Here is an 8,334-nt window from a genome sequence, read left to right on the forward strand (position 1 = left end):
AGAATCGCTTGAACCCAGGAGACGGAGATTGCAGTTAGCCGAGATCATGCCACTGCACTCCAGCCTGGGCAACAGAGTGAGATTCCATCTCAGAAAAAAAAAAATTTAACTTGCTCTGACTAATCCTGTGTTCTAACAGATACCCTCAATAGCTTATCTTGGGATTTCCTATTGATATGTGCTTATTTTCTTTCTTTTTTTTTTAAAAAAAAAACAAATAAATATTTTATTATTTTGCTGCAAAGCTGTTGCTTCACTGTATAAAAATAGCACCAGCAAATGCAGTGTATTGCAAAATTAAGATAGTGTTGTTCTTCATCTGACACTATACAAGCAACAAAAACTCCTTCACTCCCAGTTATTTCCAGTGGACAGATCATTAAGTATTGTACATCCACATATGGATGTACACAAGTTACAATATCATGTAAGGATTAAGAACAGGGTTTCCGCCGGGCTGGAGCGCGCGGGCCACGGCTTCTCTGGGGACGCAGCAGCGAGAAGTGGGGACCTCGGCGTGCTGCTGGCCGGGACCCGGCCGGAGGGCGGCGGGGCGCGCTGCATGACCCCGCCACCGCCGTCCCCACCCCGGGGCGCGCAGATCGAGGAGGACCCCGCTGACTACGAAGAGTTCGAGGACTTCTCGAGTCTGCCCGACACTCGCAGCATCGCCTCGGACGACTCCTTCTACCCTTTCGAGGATGAGGAGGAGCAAGGCGTCGAGAACGCGGAGAGCGTCCCGGAGGGCGTCCCAGAGGCGGCGAGCCTCCTGCGCGCCGCCTGCGCCAACGACGTGCGGCTGCTGCGGGCACTGGTGCGGCGCCGGGTGAGCGTCTAGGAGGTGCAGGAGACAGACCGCAACAGCCGGGGCAGGCGATCATCACCAACTACTTGTTGAACTATTTCCCCGGTCTTGACCTTGAAAGGAGGAACGCGTTCGGGTTCACCGCCCTGATGAAAGCCGCCGTGCAGGGTCGAACCGCCTGCATCCCAGCCTTGATGCTGGCAGGGGCGGATGTCCACGCGAGGGACCCCCGCCGTGGGATGTCGCCGCAAGAATGGGCCACTTACACCGGCCGCGTGGATGCCGTTCGCCTCATGCAGAGGTTGCTGGAGCGCCCCTGCCCAGAGCATTTTGGGGAAAAGTACCGGCCGGAGCTGCCGCCGCCCGGCGAGACTGAGAGGAAGCCCGCGGGCTCCAACAACTGCCTGCAGAGGCTCACAGACTGCGTGCTGTCCGCGCTCACGCCGCGCTCCGTGCGGGCCGGGAGGACAGGGGCGCCCTGGACCACATGGTCAGGATGACCACCAGCCTCTACAGCCCCGCCGTGGCTATCGTGTGCCGGACCGTGTGTCCCGAGAACCCCTCCCCCCCGCCTCCCCCGTGCGTGGGGAAGCGGCGGCTGGTAGTGCAGGAGATCCTGGCGGGGCGGGGGCTCCGGGAGCATGAGGCAGAGGCGGCGGGGGGCGCGGGGCAGAGCCGGCAGACCGGTCCCGCAGACTCAGGCTCCCAGGAGGGCTCCCCGAGAGCCAGCCTCCCGTCCTCCCCGCAGCCGGGGTCCCGGGGCCCAGCTGCGCCCGCCCCCGCGGAAGTCCAGCCTCCTGCCCTTTCAGCGCCTGCGGCGTGGTGGTGCCCCGGGTCCGCGTCTTCAAGGCGCCCGCGCCCACCTTCCAGCTCCAGCGGTCTGCGCGGAAGGGCAGCACCAAGGACAGCGGCCACCTGCAGATCCCCAAGTGGCGGTACAAGGAGGCCAAGGAGGAGAAGCGCAAGGCGGAGGAGGCCGAGAAGAAGCGCCAGGCCGATGTGCAGAAGGAGAAGCGCCCGCCGCCCTGGAAGAAGAGGACGTGAGGGCCTGTGTGCCCCGCGCGGGGTCCAGGGCCAGGGCGAGGCAGCGGGTCTGGGTGCGGAGGAGGAGGCGGCTCCGCTGCGCGTCGTGCCACTGCTGCTCCCAGTACCACGGGGCTGCGCACGTTTCCAGGCTGCTCCCAGGAGGCGGCTGGGGGAGCCACATCGATTCGCCTGTCACCAGCTCCACCCCCGCCACACACGGCAATCAGTACACCTAGCGGGCATGTTGCCTAGAAGTCTCCTTTTAGAGAACCTCAACTAAGATTTTTTTTTTAAAGATCAATTTATCAAAGGGCATTTTCTGCATAATTTTGTATTTTTAATCATTATTTATCAAATTTGCAACGTTTTACAAGTGATAGGGCCCCTTGCATCCAAGGTAGCTTTAATATACTTGCCCGAAGACCTTTTGTTTAAAATACTGTTTCTAGAGATAAATATTTATGGTATCTGTATGAGTTCACACAGAAATCCTGGGATTCTCCTTTTTTGGCTGTTTGCTTTGGTGTTTTCTCCTCATCGTGGGTGCATGTGCACACTGAACGTTCTTTTTAATGAGATGAAGTATGCCAGATATTTCTGTTTGATGGAGGCATTGACTCATTCAGACACATGATCAAGTGAGACAGAGAGATCAGATGTTATTGTATCTTTTAAAAACTCTTAATACAGTAATATATTGGGGAAAAGCATATATTGTCAAATTATAAAACAATTCAAAGATAAACATGTATTTATTGCTAGAATTAAACTCATTTTAAGCAAGGGGTTTTGGATAAACTGGATAAAAAAAGCTTTAACTTATTAAAAATAGGAGAAAAAACTGTCATTTGATAAAATGGGGGCAAATTTAGTAAATGATTATCAGAAATACAAAATTAAGCCATATGTGCTCTTACATAAATCGAATTCAGATATCCTTAAAATGTAAGAAAGCTGTAACAGAGTCAGGAGCCCAGAACGATGCAAATTACAGGAATGGGGCGGAGGTGGTTTTTAGAACAGGCAATAAGAACGGAATAGGAAGTAAACTTGTTTTCGGCAAATTCTCCTGGAGTGGATGGGGAGCCCCTCCTTCAGACTCAGTTCCGAAGAGTCCCTTGTGTGGTTATTTCTTTTATTTTTCCTTTGAGGACTGCACTTGGTATTTAGTTCATCCTCGTGCTAACCTCATAGAATTTCCAAGACGTGGAGCCTTGGGCAGGGCAGTACATGGGTGTGATTTGCCTTGGGCCGCAAGCGGTGAGAGTTTTATGTCCACACTTTAACCTCCAAAGTGACAAGGAGATCACTTTTCTCAGTGATCCAATTAGAATTTATCAAAGAGCGTTTTCTGCATAATTTTGTATTTTTAATCATTATCAGATTTGCAGCATTCTAATTCAGCAGGACAGGGTATGAAAGCTAGAAGCTCAGGCAGGAGTTTCTAATTGTAATGACTCTCGCCATGTGGGTTGTAGAGTATCTGTCACATATGCACTTTATTTCAGTATTAATTTAAATACTTGGATGCACACACTCACAGGCCTATTTGGAGGCTCTGTACTGTGACATCTAATAACTCTAGGTGTGTCATGATACGGGGTGTCTGTCTCAGGACACAGGCAGGGCTGGTGCAGGCTTCTCGGGGATCCTTTCCTCCTGGCACCATCAGGCATCCAGCAACCAGGAATCTTAAACTAGCCTCTTGAAAAGCTCCACTGAACAGGACTGCAGGCTGCACCCAGGCTAATGGGAGGTTGGTGTGATGATGATACAGTGTTTAAGATCAGATTTCTGGCATGATCCAAAAAGGCACTGTGATGAATGCACAGGGGACTAGACCCTCTTTGAGAACTGCAGATATTAGTTGACTGTGGGTCACCCTCGTGGCCAAGGAGTTGGGATTGGCCATGTCCCCTTCGAGCAGGCGGGGACTGTGACTGACACCGGTTATCTTTGGGGGCTGTCTTTGCTGAATCCTCTGGCATTGTGGCACCCTCCTGCCACAAGTACATAATTCACAGCATTACCAAGTCACCACGAGCCTCACCCTCACCTCTGTCAACTGAGGACCCCGCCAGGCAGGACCACAGGGTCTCCCAGGCATGTTTCTTAACACCAGCTACCCCTGCTGTGAAAGTTCTCAAGGCATTGGTTGGGGAGCTGAGCCCTGGGCCTGTCCTGAAGCTCTGCAGGTGACTGTGCTCAGCCTGCATGGAGAACTGCAGCACTAACACTGTGATTGTGAGGGGATAGGACACCCATCCTGAGCTCCCACAAAGGGCTTCGCCTTCCCAAGAATGTCTCATTGTCGTGGGAACAGCCAGGGTCAGGCAGCCTCTGTGTGGATTGATGTGGCGTCTGACACTTGCAGGGTTGCCAGGCATCCTGCCTGTTTCCACTGTGGGAAGTTGGCACTGGGAATGGTATGGAGCCCCCACTTCTACCCTAAGCCTGGGTGTCTGCTGCTTCCACATCAAAAATGGACATTTCTGGTCCTGCCCAGCTGCTACCTCACCACAACCCATGCTCAGAGTCTCCAGGGACAGCATTCGACTGGTGATTTCCCTAGGTCCCATGCTGTTCTGGACATGCTGCGGCCCTGCCCCTGATGTGTTCCTGCCTCATCCAGGTGCACAGGAGACCCTGGGGCCAGCACAGGGCTTGTCCAGTCATGCTCTTGGCATCCACAAAACAGTTCTAGAGATACCTGCATTTTGAAAACCCTCCCGAGCCAGCAAGCATGGGGCAGGACATGGATTCTTTTGGCAAATCTGAAGGTGAGCTGGCCACTTGCCTGGTGAGGGGAAGCTGCTATTACCTGGCCAGTGTTTGCAACTCGAGGGAAAATGACAGCTTCATGGGGGGCTCTGGTGGGACTGGGAAGGCTTACCTCCCAGGCAGCTTTGGTGTGGCCTCAGTGGGAAGATTGGATTTTGAAAACCCACCAGACCCAACTGAAAGAAAGGTCATTCCTGACTGAGTTGGAGACTCCTGGGTCCCTCTCTCTAGACTCGTTCTAGCCGTGCTCTGTCTGTGGTCAGCCCTTCCCTCTGGCGCATGAGGCAAGTCCAGGCAGCTGCTGCAGCTGTGCTCATGGCTGCTGGCCCAGCACTTCTCCTTTTTGCCATGTAGAAGCAGATTTGCTAGGAGAGGAATTTTCCAAGTTAAGGGACATGTCACCAAGCCTCTTTCCTCCACCTGTGGGGGCGGGGTGGCTTCTGCTCTTGTTTCCTCATTCTCTTTGGAGTGGGCATCACAGGGGGCAAGCGGGCCCCCAGTCAGGCTCAGGGAGTGCAGGAGGCCAGGGAGGGAAGCCCAGATGATGGGGAAACAGAGCCACCTTAAGGGGGTGTTGTGGGGTCAGTGTCAGGGTGATCTGATGGGCCAGTTTATACTTAAGCAACATTATTATGTTCACCTCTTTTGGATAAGGGATTCCTCATGGGAGGTGTAGTCATCTGGTCCCAGAGGTGGAGAGAAATGCCCCCTTGTCTTTCTGAGCCATTTGGAAGCCCTTTCTTCTAGTTCTAGGTACTGATAACATGGGCCCCTCAGTCTTAGGATGTGATTGGGGCTGGAGGGTACAGGCTTCTTGTCCCTTCTCCACTCAGCACCATCGGCATCTGGCAGTCAGGGGCCTCCCAGTGGCCACTCCAAAAACCTGGTGTCCTTGGAGAACATTTTTCCTGTGTGTCTATTTTCAGTGCTTTGAACAGCTGCATTCGCTCACTGAGGGCTCGTCCTCCCTGCACCCACCATGTGCTTCAGGAAGGAGGGGATTGATGGGCACTGACCTCTTCTCCTCACCTGTCAGTGGCCACCACAGGGTCCCTTCTGGCTGTGCCACCACATTCTCCTGCCCCCATCACCTCATCTCTTCTTCCTTATTCACTTTTCCTTCCTTTGCCTGTTTTCTTCTCCCAGTTGGTTAAGTTCTTGATCGTCCCTGGCACCACCTACCCTGAGGTCTACCAAGGACAGAAACGCCAGGACCTCTGTGAGGCAGTGTGGTGTCCCTGTGGGGTTACCATCGTGGGACCTCCTTGATCCCAGAGTGAATGAACAGCCGGCCAGCCAGTGTCTGTGCTGATGTCTTTGAATTACTACACAGCTCCTCCTCTTTGCTGGGAAGGGAGAGTCAGCCCAGCCCCTGCTGCGCACAGGGATAGGGCTCCCTGATGTTTATTAACTGTTGATAGTGAATTTCAAGTTGACAGGTACCTTCTCAGGGATTTATATATAAATGTAGTTAGAGGAAAAGTTGAAGTCTATTTTACTACTTTTTAGTGTTTGAGTAAATTATACTTTAACTGGACAGAAGAAATATTTCTCAGACAATGTCTATGCTGCTGATTACAACTGAGATGCCTGGAGCTCACCCCTTGAGGGAGACTTCCTTGGTGATTAGAGATTTGGGACTCTGGCAGTGGAAATGGCTTTGGGGAGGGTGTGAAGTCATTTCATTCCCTCTGAGTTGCCTCTTGTGGATGGAATGTATGTGTCGACAACAATGAAATCCACCTCCATGTGCGTGGAGGCGGCTGATGAGAACAGATGGGCCAATCCTCACTCTTCCCTCCAGAACCGGCTGCTCCGGTCTGACGTTGGAGCACATGAACAAACAGTGACCATTTTTTTCTATTTGCTTCTGTGAATAAAGTGTTCTACAGTCAGCCCAGCACTAAACTCACCAGAAGGGAGGAGGGCACGGTATGAAGCCGCTCATCTGGAATTACCTTGGTGTGCAAAGGCTGTCCCTTGGCCGCACTTGGAAAACACAGTGGGAAACGTCGTGGGCGTCTTTCTTCCTCTAGCTCCAGACTCCTGGCAGTACTGGGGACCTCAGGACTATGGAGATCAGAATTGCAGTGGCTTTGTCATCTCAGCATGGCCACTCCTGAGACAAGAGGCTCCTCCTGGGAGCAGGAGAGAGGAAGTTCATGATGTTGATTGGAAAACAGGATTTATGGATGCAGGAAGAGGGGCTGTGCTGGACCCCTCTGCCCACTTCTCTCCCTGCTGTCAGTGGTGACCAGGTTTCTGGAGTGGAGAAGAGGCTGCTGTGAGTGAAAGAGAAGCCTCTGGGGTAGGGCCAGACCCCAGGCCTGAAAAGGATGCAAAGCCTGCTGCTTTCAGGCTGTTGGGTACCAAGCAATTACGATGAAATGCATCCCAGAGAGAAAATGAATGAGCCTTAAGAAGTGGGCCCGACACGCCCCTGGTAGCCCTCCTGCAAGAACACTACACTGCCCCCAGCCCGCCGTCCACACTACATGATGTGGGAAGGCTGTCTGTCCATCCTTACCCTGGGGAGCCACATCTGGTTTGCACACTGAGTCACAGCCCTGACGTGCTCCCTGTGTCTCCCCAGATGCACCCAGAGACTCAGGCTTGCTCACTTGCGTCCTGACACAGCTCGCTGTTCCCTCAGTGGTCAGTCCCCCTGTGCTGTGTCAGCTCTCAGACACCACTGGTCTTTCACATGCTACAGCACAAGCACTTTTTCCCTTTCACAGTATTTGGGGAAATTCTAACATACTCCCCGGGGATTTGCACAGGTCCCTCCACCTCCCACGGTGGGTAGCTGTGTAGATTCCGCACCTGGCAGTCGGCAATCTGCCTCGGAAGCCACCAGGGGGCCTGTTTCTTTGGGCCTGGTCCTTGGCTTCTACCGAAGCCCCTTTCTGTCGGCACATGCCTGGAGGGCCACCGTCTGGGGAAGGACAGGGAGGACCCTGAACATGACACATCCGTCTGAAACAACAAAGTCACATGGAGGACGACAGCTGCAGTGGGGCGGATGCCAGTGCAGCAGGCATGCCAGGAGCTGCCGAGAGCTGACAACAAGAACGGTTCCTGCCAAGGCGTGGCTTGCATCTCTCCCCTTGGGTGTAACTCGAGTCAGCTGCTTTCTGTGCCCTTGCACTCACGGGTTCCTTCATTAACATTTTAAATAAGTGACTAAAAAAACTCCTCTGGAGGCTGTTTTTGAAAGAAACGGGATAAAGAAAAACACACACACTACTTGGGTTGATGTGACTAATTATCGAGTGACTTGGTTGAAGGCCGGTGTTGCATACACGGTTTCCTCATGCTGACCCAGCCCAAAATAAGACTTGATAAAAGGTACAGCCCTCAGCAGCAGGCGGTGCCAACGTGGACGCCTACGCTAAGGTGTGATATGTGCGCAGGCAAGCCCACGCGTGGAATGAACTGAAAGGGCACTCGGGCTTTGTGCTGGTAAAGGTGATGATGCTGCCGTTGCTTGGCTGTGGGCCTCAGGCAGGGGCAGATGGGACCTGCTTTGATGGCATGCTGTTCAGTGGACTTGTGGGGTCTTGCACGGTCCCAGGACCCACTGTGAGCACCCTGCCCACTGTGGCACAGAACACAGCTGGAGTTGTCATAACACAGGTCTTTATTAAAAGGCAGAGTTGACCCAGGCGGCTCATCTAGAACCCCTTTGGCTCATCTAGAATGCCTTGGCCACATGGAGGCAC

The 8,334-nt window shown here is 53.1% G+C and overlaps 1 pseudogene; it reads left to right on the plus strand.

The window, feature by feature from the left end:
- The first annotated feature begins 297 nt into the window (after window positions 1-297).
- On the plus strand, window positions 298-1,975 carry LOC144581559 (ankyrin repeat domain-containing protein 33B pseudogene; annotated as a pseudogene).
- Window positions 1,976-8,334: the final 6,359 nt, after the last annotated feature.

Source organism: Callithrix jacchus, chromosome 2 (genome assembly GCF_049354715.1).
Source record: "Callithrix jacchus isolate 240 chromosome 2, calJac240_pri, whole genome shotgun sequence".
Taxonomy (NCBI): Eukaryota; Metazoa; Chordata; class Mammalia; order Primates; family Cebidae; genus Callithrix; species Callithrix jacchus.